The sequence below is a fragment of the Lampris incognitus genome, chromosome 19 (assembly GCF_029633865.1).
Source record: "Lampris incognitus isolate fLamInc1 chromosome 19, fLamInc1.hap2, whole genome shotgun sequence".
Lineage (NCBI taxonomy): Eukaryota > Metazoa > Chordata > Actinopteri > Lampriformes > Lampridae > Lampris > Lampris incognitus.
The window spans coordinates 36,965,987-36,981,571 of NC_079229.1; the positions used below are offsets into that span (position 1 = coordinate 36,965,987).

General features: G+C 49.0%; 1 protein-coding gene across 2 annotated transcripts in view; it reads left to right on the forward strand.

The window, feature by feature from the left end:
• Positions 1-15,585, forward strand: part of unm_hu7910 (un-named hu7910) — a 51,066-nt gene that overhangs the window by 12,831 nt on the left and 22,650 nt on the right. The gene's annotated exons all lie outside the window — the stretch shown is intronic.

The following is a 15,585-nucleotide window of genomic DNA, read 5'->3' on the forward strand; positions in this document are numbered from 1 at the left end:
AAGTCCAATTAAAAAAATACTCCTTTCTCTGAGTAATGAATGATTAACTTGGTTTACAGTAGTTTACCAGTGCCTTAGTCAACAAAAACCAGCCCATCAGAGTGGATTGAATCATTAATACCCAATGCCCTGAGCTTATCGGCTCTTCATAGCCACTAATGACCCCATTAGCCAATCATGTACCGGCACACACAGTTGTGTTGGAACAACCCAATTTTCATTGCATCTTAACAGCTATTGGCCTGCATGGGTTTGCGGTAACAGTGTGCAATTAAAATATTCAAACATAAATCAAACAACATACAGCATGCGAGGGACGGCATTTAAAAGTGACTTGTTTATGTAAAATGCCACGTTTTTCATCGAGTGTAGTTTGCAACGTCCTTTCACATGAAAATGAATGACTGAACAGCGGGGGGACATAGACTATGATGTTTAGATTAGACCATCAAAGGAGTGGAGCAAAGATGGCCGCCTTGGCCTCTGTTGTGAAGCAGACATGATTTGGAGCAAAGATGGCCGCCTTGAGACAGCAGTTTTCCAAACAGGCAGGCAGAAAGCCCGAGGGCGTCTGGCCAGGTTTTCAGCAAAGACTTGTTTAGGGTTTTGATTCTGGACGTCTTCAAACTCACCGTCTTTTCTCTCTCCCTCATCACCATCTTCAATTTGTTCCCTTTTTTTTATTACTTTCTTCCGCAATGCACTCTCCGTTTGGTCGTTTCCATCGTTCCCTCCTTTCCCATTCTTTCCTCACCCCCTTACTTCTCTCTCGTCAATCTAGTCTTTCCATTGTCTTGTCTTTCCAGTGCTACCATCCTCCTCGTTCAGTTCCTCCCATTCCACTCCCGGTTTCTCCTTTTGTGTTCTTTGCTTTCCTTTTTCATCTCCACCTCCACCCCTGTCCTTCCTCTCCCCCTCTCTCTCTCTGTGTCTCTTTCTTTCTTTCTCTCGTCAGGCCTGACCAAAGATGGCGGAGGTAGTGAGAACGCTGAGTCGCTAGAGGAAGTGCTTGATATTTTAGCGGAGGAGGGATCTGATTGGTTCTATGGCTTCTTCACCTTCCTCTATGATGTAGTGGCCTCACCCATAGAGAGAGGGGAGGAGGAGGAGGAGGAGCAAGAAAGGGAGGCGGCGATGCAGAAGGAGAGCGAGACAAACTCCAAGGTTGACGTTGTGGAAGGGGTAATATTAGACCTCCAGAACCAGTAGGAGAGCGGTGTGCTAGAGCCGCGGCCAATAGCGAGGCTCCCTGGTTGCACTCCTGACCAATGAGGACCAGACCAGGAAGTGGTCCAGTCCAGCTGGAGGAAGGTTGTGGGGTGTATGTTGTCATGAAAGGGCCTGACGACGGACTGTAGTCTTGATTTCAACGCGGGGCCAGATGTGTCTACACAGACTAATAATGATGTTAACACAAATCAGAAGCACTTCTGTCAAAATCTTGTAAGATAAAAAAATGACCACTCGACTTTCCAATAGTGCATTTAAAACTGTGGAAACTCTGATTGTAAAATACAGTAATACAATATTAATGAGATGACAACATAGAGGCCTGGATGATCTTTTCTCACCATGTCTGATCACAGTGCGATGTTTTGAATTTTACCTTCTTATCCATCCCAGTTATTTTACTTCTTATCCACCCCAGATATTTTACCTTCTTATCCATCCCAGATATTTTACCTTCTTATCCATCCCAGATATTTTACCTTCTTATCCATCCCAGATATTTTACTTCTTATCCATCCCAGTTATTGTACCTTCTTATCCATCCCAGTTATTTTACCTTCTTATCCATCCCAGTTATTGTACCTTCTTATCCATCCCAGATATTTTACCTTCTTATCCATCCCAGATATTTTACCTTCTTATCCATCCCAGATATTTTACCTTCTTATCCATCCCAGTTATTTTACCTTCTTATCCATCCCAGATATTGTACCTTCTTATCCATCCCAGATATTTTACCTTCTTATCCATCCCAGTTATTGTACTAGAATGAATCCATAGCAGACTGCAGTGTTGAACAACGCCAATCATTCGATAAGTTATCTTATTACAGTAGATACGACATTTGATTCCAAACACCCACTGGTTTGTGATTGAGAATGAAATGTCATCCGATACATAGCCGATATGTAGCTGATATCTGTTAATTTTGTTGTGTAAAGTTTGTCTACTGCACCAGCCAGTGGGACACGTCAGTAATCATCATTTGGAGCATCGTCATGTCCGAACCGACTAGTTGGCTGGTTAAATGTTGACAACCCCTCTTCAGCTCGGACGTGGAGCCAGCTCCTGTGGGCCATCGTCAGATCAAGCTAGCTCCTGGGTCTGTTCAGTGTTTTGGGTTTGTTCTTCTTGCGGCTGTTAGTTTGATACGGTCCTGAACTAGAGGATGAAGTGGATGTTGTTGTCACCATGTCAAAGTTGATGTGACTGCCCTTCTCTCAGATTACACTGAACTCACCCTCTGCCTGCCAGTCATGCTGATGCTGTGGCTGTGTTGTCCACCGTTAATACGACTCCCACGGCGGGGTCTCCAACCATGTGCCACAGAGAGACACCTGTCTGCAAGAGGTTATTCCAGGTCATTCCAGATGTTAATTCTAGTGGAGACGGTTCACTATCCATTTACAATTGGACAATTTTGAAACGTTAAAGATGGCGGCACTGACAAAGCAGCATCATGTGACGTCATGCATCACCGAAACTGGCCAATCAGAGCACCTTCAGTCTGCATATTATAAATCAAATCCACCAATCACATGTTCAGTTCTGTTATTTATCACAGATAAAACGAATTTCAGTGATTCCCAAGGCAGTTGGTAGTGCAGGCGTGTGAGCAAGAGTGGAAAAAACATCTTTTTCTGTGAAAATGTGCCCTTTGGAACAAACTCTAGCCCTCCGTATTGTTTACAGCTTACCAGTGTTTTAAATATGGACTCTAAAGGATATGTGCCTCAGAAGTTGAGATATGGACGACTCCCATCGTAAAAGATAGAGAGGTCTGCTTTTCTATGTCAACAACTTTCCAAGATGGCGTCCGAGTGAAACGGCTTTTCTAGACAGACTCTGGCTACACCACCGGTTATCACCAATAAACTGTGGAACCAGGTCATCAATTAACTAATGAAGGATTGAAATATGCAAATGACCCGCCCTCCTTGGTACATGGGTGGAGAAAAGTGATGTAAAAACTCCAGCAGCACATTTTCTCTGTAAACTACTGATGTCACATCACAGTAGACGCTTTGTTCGATGTGTAAGTGTGTGGCTCACCTGTAACTCACCTGGGCTGTGATGTGTGTTGTGTTGTGGCTCACCTGTAACTCACCTGTGCTGTGATGTGTGTGTGTGTGTGTGTGTGTGGCTCACCTGTGCTGTGGTGTGGTGTGTGTGTGTGTGTGTGACTCACCTGTGCTGTGCTGTGATGTGTGTGTTGTGTTGTGGCTCACCTGTGACTCACCTGTGCTGGGATGGAGGATGTGAATATGGCTCTGCTCACCTGTCACATAACCTACTGTTAATTTGTAAATGCGGTCATGCTCGGGAAAATCACTGGATAGCTTACAAGCATATAATGTACTGAAATACTACAATAACTGTAGAGTTTTATTTATTTATTGCAGTGTATTGTTGTGTGTGTAGTAGTACAAGTATATGTTATCAAGTTTTAATAAATGCTCAGTTTGTCGGCTGCTTGGCATCTTTCTACACGTTGTGTTTCCTCCTCTCTCTTCCTTCACACTGTGGCTCTGAACTACAGGAGGCTTATCTGACCGCCAGCATGAGCAGCACAACAAACCCATCACTCACTAATACAGCGTATTAATGGGAGCACCCTGCTGGAGCAGTGTCTATTCAGCTTCCAGTGACACACACACACACACACACACACACACACACACACACAGCAGATAGTGTCTTACTGCTTCTCTGTCCTGTCTTTCGGAGTAGATGAGCATCAGCTGAAACGCTCCAGTCTCAGGAGAGAGAGGCTGAGGACAGGAGGTAGGACTGGTGTGTGTGTGTGTGTGTGTGTGTGTGTGTGTGTGTGTGTGTGTGTGTGTGTGTGTGTGTGTGTCAGCCTGACAGACTGTCTCTCACTTCAAACTGTAGATGAGAAGACCTACATAAGGAAGAAAGACAGGAGGGAAGGTAGCATCATACTCCTCTCTGCTCCCTCCAGCATTTTGTTGCCTGTGATTCGTTGACTTTATGTCATCAGCACCAGTCAGAAACCCCTTCTGATATTGTGTAGTTGTATCGACTAATCAGATTGGAGTATTTGCTAGTTATATGATGACATTTACTCATCATATTTATTGGTAGGGCAGCACGGTGGTGCAGTGGTTAGCATGGTCGTCTCACAGCAAGATGGTCCTGGGTTCGAGCCCCGGGGTGGTCCAACCTTGGGGGTCGTCCCGGGTCGTCCTCTGTGTGGAGTTTGCATGTTCTCCCCGTGTTTGTGTGGGTTTCCTCCCGGGGGTCCGGTTTCCTCCCACAGTTCAAAGACCTGTAGGTCAGGTGGATCACCCGTACTAACTTGTCCCTCGGTGTGAATATGGGTGGTGTGGTGTGGTGTGGAGGTGGGGTGGGGTGGGGTGGGGGGGTGACTGCTGGGTTAGGCTCCAGCATCCCCGCGACTCTGAGCAGGATAAGCGGTTTGGATGATGGATGGATGGATGGAATATTTATTAGTCATATTATGAAGTTTACTAGTCATGATTTTTAAGTCATTCTATCAAGTTCACTAGTCATCTTACGATTAATCAAGCTGTCATATCTACCAGGCACGCAGTGATATTTAGTTGTGGTATCATGGAATTTTCTGGTCATGATATTAACAAGCCACAATACAAGTTTCCCTAGTCACATGTTTACTGGTCATATATTTATTAGTGATGTTACGCTTCAGAGGAGCAGAGTTACAGTCATTGTGATGAAATCAAAGTAAATGAGTAAATACACAACACGCACAATCCAGAGGGTTCGTCTGTCCATTCCCAGCTTTTCTGGTGTGATCCGGATGTGTACCACTTAGTCTCCTCGTCTTTTTCATCACCTCCTCTCTAGCTGTACTCCCTCCCTGCCTTTTCTTTTCTGTTAGAGGTGTTTTGTGACGGTCTTGTTGGCTAAAGTGCTCGGGAGGCTGAAAAGGAGGTGGTTTGACCAGCTGTTTGTTTCCCTGTGTGTCAGAGAGGCCGGAGCAGGAAGTGGGTAGACGGACGGCCTGCCGAGGTAAAGCCACCGAGCTGCACGTCTCGTACCCGCGCCCAGGCAGCTTTGCTGTGATGTGTTGCATGGATATGGACTCTGTTGCTTTATGTTTGGTGGATAAAAACCAATCAAATCCAGTTGAGGTTACAGATGTGGGCCGGCCTGCTGCTCCTGATGGAAGCAAAGTAGGTCCAAGTTCTTCAAGAATCTAAAGTCCGCACCATAACCTTCTGTTGGTACGTGAGTTTGTTTTGCAATACCGGATAAGTTTACGATACGGTCAGGAGTCGATGAGCAGACATTGAGTCACTGGTTAGTTTTGTGTTGGGTGTTTGTGGGTCTTCAGTGACAGGCTTTGTCATTAAATGTGGTCTCATGAAGGAATGGCACTTTGTAGCCGTTGGCAACGTGAGATTCTTTTACCACCTCGTTAGAAATTCTTTGAACTTTGGGGCGTCCGGGTAGCGTAGCAGTCTGTTCTGTTGCCTACCAGCACAGGGATCGCCGGTTCGAATCCCCGTGTTACCTCCGGCTTGGTCGGCGTCCCTACAGACACAATTGGCCGTGTCTGCAGGTGGGAAACCGGATGTGGGTATGTGTTCTTGTGGCTGCACTAGCGCCTCCTCTGGTCGGTCAGGGCACCTCAACTGGGGGACTGGGGGGAATAGCGTGATCCTCCCACGCGCTACGTCCCCCTGGTGAAACTCCTCACTGTCAGGTGAAAAGAAGCGGCTGGTGACTCCACATGTATGGGAGGAGGCACGTGGTAGTCTGCAGCCCTCCTGGATCAGCAGAGGGGGTGGAGCAGAGACCGGGAGGGCTTGGAGGAGTGGGGTAATTGGCCGGATAGAATTGGGGAGAAAAAGGGACAACCCCCCCCCCCCCCTAACAAAAAAGTTATTTGAGCTTTAACTGAAATCTGAATACCGAGGTGAAGGGACAATAAAGGAAGTCTTCAGTCATTACACTGACAACTTGATAGTCTCATCGACAACCTTTCTCCTTTACTTTGGGTTCCTGACCGGAGCCCATCAAATGAAGATACGTGGCCATCTGTTGGTACATCACTCAGTTTTTCCTCAGTGCTGCTGACTTGTGGAAATAAACTGTTTTTCCACAAGAGATGCGAAACACAAAGAGGGACATTTTCTGTGACGTTTTCTGTTGGTGGAAAAACACAAAACCAAACATAAAACCAAGTCTATCCCAGCCCAAAGACTGCTGGGATAGACTCCAGCATCCTCACAATCCTGATTTGGATAAGTGGCTTGGGTTATGGATGGATGGATGGTAAAACATTGACATGTTTTTGTGGCAGCAATGAAGTTTAAGGGCGCTTCATGCATGGCCATTTGATGTTTGAAGATGATGTCACGTCCTGGCGATGGTGAAATCATTTACTTGATTGGCTTGGGTGGCTCTAACATTGGTTGGTTAAAGTGCTGTCCATACATTAACATAAAAGATTCAACACCATAAAGTCAAACATGTTTGATTTTCCCAACTGGAATCTGGACAGGTCCGAGCTCATCAGCAAGTGTGTGTCTGTCTTGGACTTTACTTGTAACCAGTGTGTTTGTCTATGAGTGTGTAATCTGCAAAAGACTGTTGTTCAATTTGTGATACTGAGTATTTTACTAGTTGTTCAGGACTTTTAAGGTCTTCTCTTGTGTTCCCGACTCACAACACTGATGTTATGTTAGCTCATTTCTCACTTGTCAGACTCTTATCTACTACTACCACTACTACCACTACTACTACTACTACTACTACTACTACTACTACTACTTTCGGCTGCTCCCGTTAGGGGGCGCCACAGCAGATCATCTGTTTCCATCTCTTCCTGTCCTCTGCATCTTCCTCTGTCACACCAGCCACCTCCATGTCCTCCCTCACCACATCCATAAACCTCCTCTTTGGCCTCCCTCTTCTCCTCTTCCCTGGCAGCTCCATATTCAGCATCCTTCTCCCAGTATACCCAGCATCTCTCCTCCACACATGTCCACACCATCTCCATCTTGTCTCTCTTGCTTTGTCTCCAAACCGTCCAACCTGAGCTGTCCCTCTAATATACTCGTTCCTAATCCTGTCCTTCTTCATCACTCCCAGTGAAAATCTTATCATCTTCATCTCTGCCACCTCCAGCTCCTCCTCCTGTCTTTTCATCAGTGCCACTGTCTCCAAACCATACAACATAGCTGGTCTCACAACCATCTTGTAAACCTTCCCTTTAACTCTTGCTTATCAGACTCTTAAATCATCATAAGAATAATAATTGTAATAATAATAAATCAATCTCATATAGCACTTTCCTAACACTCAAAGTGGCTTTACAATAAACGGGGTGAAACAAGCCAACAGATAAACATGACACAGACATACAGGGGTGGATGGGAAGGGGGGAGGGAGAAGACATACAGGGGTGGATGGGAAGGGGGGCCACGAGAGGGAGAAGACATACAGGGGTGGATGGGAAGGGGGGCCACGAGAGGGAGAAGAAGTAGAGGGGTGGATGGGAAGGGGGGCCACGAGAGGGAGAAGACATAGAGGGGTGGATGGGAAGGGGGGCCACGAGAGGGAGAAGACATAGAGGGGTGGATGGGAAGGGGGGCCACGAGAGGGAGAAGACATAGAGGGGTGGATGGGAAGGGGGGCCACGAGAGGGAGAAGACATAGAGGGGTGGATGGGAAGGGGGGCCACGAGAGGGAGAAGACATAGAGGGGTGGATGGGAAGGGGGGCCACGAGAGGGAGAAGACATACAGGGGTGGATGGGAAGGGGGGCCACGAGAGGGAGAAGAAGTAGAGGGGTGGATGGGAAGGGGGGCCACGAGAGGGAGAAGACATAGAGGGGTGGATGGGAAGGGGGGAGGGAGAAGACATAGAGGGGTGGATGGGAAGGGGGGCCACGAGAGGGAGAAGACATAGAGGGGTGGATGGGAAGGGGGGAGGGAGAAGACATAGAGGGGTGGATGGGAAGGGGGGCCACGAGAGGGAGAAGACATAGAGGGGTGGATGGGAAGGGGGGCCACGAGAGGGAGAAGACATAGAGGGGTGGATGGGAAGGGGGGAGGGAGAAGACATAGAGGGGTGGATGGGAAGGGGGGAGGGAGAAGACATAGAGGGGTGGATGGGAAGGGGGGAGGGAGAAGACATAGAGGGGTGGATGGGAAGGGGGGCCACGAGAGGGAGAAGACATAGAGGGGTGGATGGGAAGGGGGGAGGGAGAAGACATAGAGGGGTGGATGGGAAGGGGGGCCACGAGAGGGAGAAGCGGCAGCCACACACGACGCCAGCAGGACTCTCCCACTTAAACACAAAAGGGCAAGAAAAACACAAAACAACAGCACTGTGGACGTCGATATTGTGTAGGGGTTTACTCCCGTAGCCTAGTCCTCCCCCGGGGTATCCACTAGGCAGTGGCACTATTTAACCCATAGCTGGGGATCATGCCATCACAAACACATGTCCAGCTCCCCCTTACCCGTCAACCCAATCGCCCGTCAACCCAATCGCCCGTCAACCCAATCGCCCGTCAACTAAATAACCTGTCAACCCAATAACCTGTCAGCCATATCACCCGTCAACCCAATCACCTGTCAATCAAATAACCTGTCAACCCAATAACCTGTCAGCCATATCACCCGTCAACCCAATCACCTGTCAATCAAATAACCTGTCAACCCAATAACCTGTCAGCCATATCACCCGTCAACCCAATCACCTGTCAACCAAATAACCTGTCAACCCAATAACCTGTCAGCCATATCACCCATCAACCCAATTGCCTGTCAACCAAATAACCTGTCAGCCATATCACCCATCAACCCAATCACCTGTCAACCCAATCGCCTGTCAACCAAATAACCTGTCAACCCAATAACCTGTCAAGCCGATAACCTGTCAGCCATATCACCCATCAACCCAATCACCTGTCAACCCAATCGTCTTGTCAACCAAATAACCTGCCTGTCAAATCAGGCATCAACCCAATCCCCTGAGAATCCAATAACCCATCAATACAGTGAACCGTCAACCCAATCACCCATCAGCCCAGTCACCTGTCAACCTCTACCTCAGACAAACCAACCAAAGGCCTTGGCGGCAAGCTTCAGACAGCCCTGCGTCAGGAGCTCAGAGTCATCCATGAAAAGATGGAGGCCAAGAGGATTGCACGGATGGTGATGGCAGAGGTCAGGGCTGTGATCTCCAAGGAGGAGAAGGAGAGGGAGGCGGCTTGGACCCTGAAAATGGAGAGACTGGCGGAGGAACAGAGAGTCCAGGAGCAAGTCAGGAAGGAGTGGGAGAAGGAGGAGCAAAGGAGAAATGAGGAGAGGCTGGAGAAAGAAAAAGAAGAGAGGGAAAGGATGGAGAGAGAGGCCAAAGAGAAGGCAGAGAGGGAGAGGATGGAGAGACTAGAGAGAGAGAGAGCAGAAAAGCAGAGATTAGATCAAGAGCGTATGGACAAGGAACGAGAGAGAATTGCCAGAGAAAAAGAACGAGAACGAATCGCCAAGGAAAAGGCAGAGGAGGAGAGAGAAAAGAGAGAGAGGCTAGAGAGAGAGAGGGTTACCAAAGAGAGAGAGAGAATGGAGAGGGAAAAGGCTGAGAAAGAAAGAATTACCAAAGACGGAGCAGAGAAGGAGAGAGCAGAGAGAGAGAGGCTAGAGAGCGAGAGGCTAGAGAGAGAGCGAGTTGCTAAGGAAAGAGAAAGGATGGAGCGAGAGAATGCAGAGAAAGACAGACTAGAGAAAGAAAGAATAGCCAAAGAGAGAGCAGAGAGACAGATGGTAGAGCAAGAGAGGCTAGAGAGAGAGCGAGTTGCCAAGGAGCGAGAGAGAGCCATCTGGGAGAAGGAGAGACGGGAGAGAGAGAAGGCGGAGAAAGAGAGACTAGAGAAAGAAAGAATAGCCAAAGAGAAGGCAGAGAGAGAGAAGGCTGAACGAGAGAGACTAGAGCAAGAGCGAGTGGCCAAGGAGAAGGAGAGAATGGAGAGAGAGAGGGCAGAAAAGGAGAGATTGGAGCGAGAGCGAGTGGCCAAGGAGAAGGAGAGAATGGAGCGAGAGAGGGCAGAAAAGGAGAGACTAGAGCAAGAGCGAGTGGCCAAGGAGAAGGAGAGAATGGAGCGAGAGAGGGCAGAAAAGGAGAGATTGGAGCGAGAGCGAGTGGCCAAGGAGAAGGAGAGAATGGAGAGAGAGAGGGCAGAAAAGGAGAGATTGGAGCGAGAGCGAGTGGCCAAGGCGAGAGAGAAGGCTGAACGAGAGAGACTAGAGCAAGAGCGAGTGGCCAAGGCGAGAGAGAAGGCTGAGAAAGAGAGACTAGAGCAAGAGCGAGTGGCCAAGGAGAAAGTGGAGAAGGAACAGGCAGAGCAAGAGCGTATTGCCAAGGATAGAGAGAGACTGGAGAGAGAGAAGGCCGAGAAGGAGAGACTAGATAAAGAGAGAATAGCCAAGGAGAGAGTGGAGAGAGCCCGCCAGGAGAATGAGAGAGCTGTAAAGGAGAGGCTGGAGCGAGAGCGCTTGGCCAAGGAGAGAGAGAGAATCGCCAGGGAAAAGGAAAGACTCCAGAGAGAGGGAGCGGAGAAAGAGCGGCTGGAGAAGGAAAGGGCAGAAAAGGAGAGACTGGAGGAGGAGGAGAGACGGGCCAGGGAGAGGGAGAGGGTCAAGCGAGAGCTGGTGGCTAGGGAGAGAGCAGCAAGGGGGAAGGCAGAGCGAGACCAGATGGAGAGAGAGCGCATCGCTAAAGAGAGAGAGAGAATTGGCAGGGAGAGAATGGAGAGAGAGAGGGCTGAGAAGGAGAGAGCAGAGAAAGAGAAGATGGAGAGAGTGACGCTTGAGCCAGAGCACACGGCTAAGGTGAGGGAGAGAGTGGCCAGGGAGAAGCAGATGGGGGAGAGAGAGAGATCAGCTAAAGATGGAGCAGAAACAGGGACCGCACGCAGCCCAAAGGAGAGAGACGGACCAGAGGGGAAAAGAGAGAAAGAGAGAGAGGACGTGGATCGAGAGAGACCAGAGGGAGGTAGAGGGAGGAAGAGAGAGGAGCTCGCGGAGAGGACACTGAATGGTAGTCGTCCCAAACCCGCCACAGCAAACCCGCCAACGGAGAAAGCGAGCATGTCGGCAGTCAGGAGAGAAAAATAGTTCCAGAAGAGAAAATGGCTGCCATGGGCTCAACGACGTGGTGCCCACAGCTGAATGATGGTGCCACTGACGGTGTTTCGACTCTGACTGGCCTATGATAGGAGAGCTCTTCCCCCATGTTAAAGCTAAAATCTGGGATTTTCCCCCTTAATAAACACTCACGTTCTCCATGTGTATGATGGAGTCAGGCTCCATAACACCACCAGTCATCTTCACCATGGGTGGAGACTCTCTCCGGTCTCCGTATACCGCTGTTGAGACGTTTCGGCCGGGCAGGATGAACACTGGTGCAGCAGCAAACACATATGTAGTATGTGTTGGAAGAAAGACTGAGACGTGATGCTGATGTGTCCATGACAACCAACCCGACTGTACAGCAGTGTTCCCATATAGTGTGATGTAGTTTATTATACCTCGGTGTTAGCTTTGGTCCCAGGGTCCATGTTTTACAAGGGATGGAACTGTTTACCGCTGAGCTGACGGCACACCAGCCACAATGGCCGCTACACCCTGTTTGTAGTCCTGCTACACCTGGTTTGTAGTCCTGCTACACCCGGTCTGTAGTCCTGCTACACCTGGGTTGTAGTCCCAGAAAATCAGTGTCAACAGGTCTTCAACAGGTCTGTTTCTCTCTGCCTCCTACATCCACTATGTCACAACACTGTTCTACTGCAAGACTGACTGTTTGTCCAACACCACCACCACATCACCTCCACCTCTAGAATGGAGACAATAAATATGTTCCTGGAGAAACGTTTCAGAACGCAGCTTTAAAGTAGTTTGTCCTTAGGTCGCCTGTTGTTTCCCTTCTCAGAAACCCTGTTTTGCTTCTGTGTCGCCGTGTGGATGAGCGTACACATCACAGCGTGTGCACGCCAGTAAACACACGTGGGTTTGTTGTGTCATGTAGGGAAAATACTGTCGGCGACCAGCATCACGTCACAAACACTCAACTAAACTAAGAAGCATGGGCACTTCGCCTCTGTTCTCCTGTTGTAGTCGATTACACAAACATTCTCGAAGGAAAATGGATAAAAAGACACAAATCTGAATTGAAAAGAAAAGAAAACCAAGAGAAGTGAAAATCTGATGAATCGCAACAGAATCTGAGAGAAAAAAACCTGTCCCGTTAGTTTGAACCAAGAGGAGCAGAAGGAGACGGAGGGAGGAGGTGGTTTGTGTTACTGAGAGGTGGGTTGTGCGGGAAACGGGAATTCCTTCACCGTTGTCGGTGGTTTCATGAAGCTTTCATGAGCCCGTGTGTTCTGAGCTTGGCCTTTAAACGTAGCACTCAAATCAGCCCGCCCCCTTTTCGTGTAGACACGCCCCTTTCTGCCTTAAAGTCACGCCCCCTCTCTCTCAGCCATGCTTCCTCTCATCCCTGAAACAACAACAGCTCTGCAGCTCTTCTGGAGTCTGACCCTTGACCTTCGTGTGAACGGTTTCCTCTAGTGTTGGTGTGGGAGAAGTGAAGTCGATGCTTCTGTTCAGCGGGTCATTTTAAACAAGGACTCGAGCAGATCTGCAGACATCTCAGGTGTGATGGGAGAGTCTGGTATTAGACGTGGTTGTGTTGGCTGACAACTTCCCACCGGTTACTGAAGTGTAGAGGTGGTGGCGGTTAATTCCAACACCCTCTCTCGTCCTGAGAGACGAAACATAAGCAGTTGGCTTTGTTGGCTCTTCAAGAAAGCTGACTTCCAATCCTCTCAGTATTACAGTGCCTCCATGGATTTTGCCCCCCCCCCCCCACCTTTTTCCTTCAACTCCTGTTTGTTTGTTTTTTGCCGACTCCAAGAGATTGTGAATTAGATTTTTGGCAACAGTGGATGTCATTTTTAATATCTAGCTAACATTTTTAAAAGCACATTCATTCAGAGCCCTAGCCTAGCCCCGGCCCGATAAAGTCTGCCGTTTTTCAGCCCGAGCCGAGACCGACACCAATATCACTTTAAGATCTCTGACACACACACACACACACACACACACACACACACACACGTCGTGGTCAACCGGCGCCTGTAATGCACGTGTCCATGTGTATGTACAGTATTTATAATACAGCAGTGCGTCATGCGGTGGCCTGCCTGTGTGCTCTGCGGGGATATGGGAAGTTAAACGAGCTGCAGTCCGACCCGAGTCTGATCCATAAGCGTGTCAGGACCCGACAGGCTTGCAGACCTCTAATTCACTGTTGCCAACGCATGCACGAGAGCTTCCAGTGTGAATAAATGTGCATATTTATGTATCTTTCAATAAAATGTCATGTTCTTGTAAAGTACAGTCCTAGGAAGGTGTGTTTTGCAGAATGCAGTGTGTCATGTAACGTCATCCAACATGAAAACAGATGTGAAGGGTGAAGACCGACTGACAGACTCTTTACAGCGCCGCCCATCACAGTGACGGATCTTAGTTGATGACAGTGTGGGGGGCGTCTGGGTAGCATAGCGGCCCATTCCTTTGCCTACCAGGACCCATACCCACATCCGGCTTCCCACCCGCAGACACGGCCAGTTGTGTCTGTAGGCACGCCCGACCAAACCGGAGGTAACACGGGGATTCGAACCAGCGATCTCCGTGTTGGTCGGCAACGGAATAGACCACTGCGCCACCCAAACACCCGACAGTTTTCCTTTTGTGGGTATGAAACGGGTACTGATGAGGACATACGGGCCTGTGTGAGATCAACTAAACGAGATTGAACCCTATGATGATGTGTGACGTGTGAAACTAAGTCACATCTTCTTCATGGACGGCGATGGTTTTAGAAGTGTGTCACGGTCTGTTCTGTTGCCCGCCAACACGGGGATCTCCGGTCTGAATCCCGTCTTGCCTCCGGCTTGGTCGGGCGTCCCTACACACACAACTGGCCGTGTCTGCGGGTGGGAAGCCGGATGTGGGTATGTGTCCTGGTCGCTGCACTGGCGCCTCCCACGCGTGATCCTCCCACGCGCTACATCCCCCTGGTGAAACTCCTCACTGTCAGGTGAAAAGAAGCGGCTGGTGACTCCACATGTATGGGAGGAGGCATGTGGTAGTCTGCAGCCCTCCCCGGATCGGCAGAGGGGGTGGAGCAGCAACGGGTCAGGCCAGAAGTATATGGGAGGAAGTGAAAGGTCAGGCAGGTCTGGTGGGGTTGTGGCATGGTGTGTTAGTGATGTGAAACTGCCTCTTCCTCCTCCTCCGTCTTCCTCACACGTCAGCTGCCGGTGCTAAAGATCAAGAGGTCGTCTTGTGTTGACTCGCGTCAGAAGATCAGCGACCTGAAAAAGAACATTTCACCTTGAGAGTGTCAAAAGTCTTTAATGAAGTAAAATAAAGTTTTCTTTTGCGTTGGTGTAGTTTCTGCTCCTTCTTCCTGGTCTACGTGTAGGAGAGGACGTCACAGTCCAACGTGCAGCACAGACAGGTTAGGTGATGCTCGAGGTGGAGAATGGGATCAGACACACCGTACGTGTGGTTGTGTTGGCGGTGAGCAGAAGTCGGTAATGTTCACGTCGGCTCGGCTGAAGCTGTCTGTCATGTGATTCAAGGCTTCCCCTCGACAGTCACATCCACGTGGTCCAGCAGGAACCATGAAGGCACTGTTAAACCAGCTGTAACCCCTCACACGCGGCCTTTCTCTCGTCATCCTTTCTTCATGGATTTCTTGTGTTGGTCCGTGTGTTCGTCATGTCTGGTTGGAGGTTCTCCGATAAAGTCCCATCACGTTACTCTCAGGTAGTCACACAGCAGCTGCTGGAGCTACTTCAGCATCATACAAGCTGTGCTGGCCCTGAAGCAGGAAGTTACGCCGCTGGCTGGTACACAGTACCTGTCCCGTCACACACCTGTAGAACTGCATCACACACCTGTAGAACTGCATCACACACCTGTAGAACTGCTTCACATACCTGTAGAACTGCATCACATACCTGAAGAACACTATCACACACCTGTAGAACAGCATCACACACCTGTAGAACAGCATCACACCTGTAGAACTGCTTCACACACCTGTAGAACTGCATCACACCTGTAGAACTGCTTCACATACCTGTAGAACTGCATCACACACCTGTAGAACTGCATCACACACCTGTAGAACTGCATCACACACCAGTAGAACTACATCACACACCTGTAGAACTGCTTCACATACCTGTAGAACTGCATCACATACCTGTAGAACTGCATCACACACCAGTAGAACTGCATCACACTCCTGTAGAACAGCATCACAT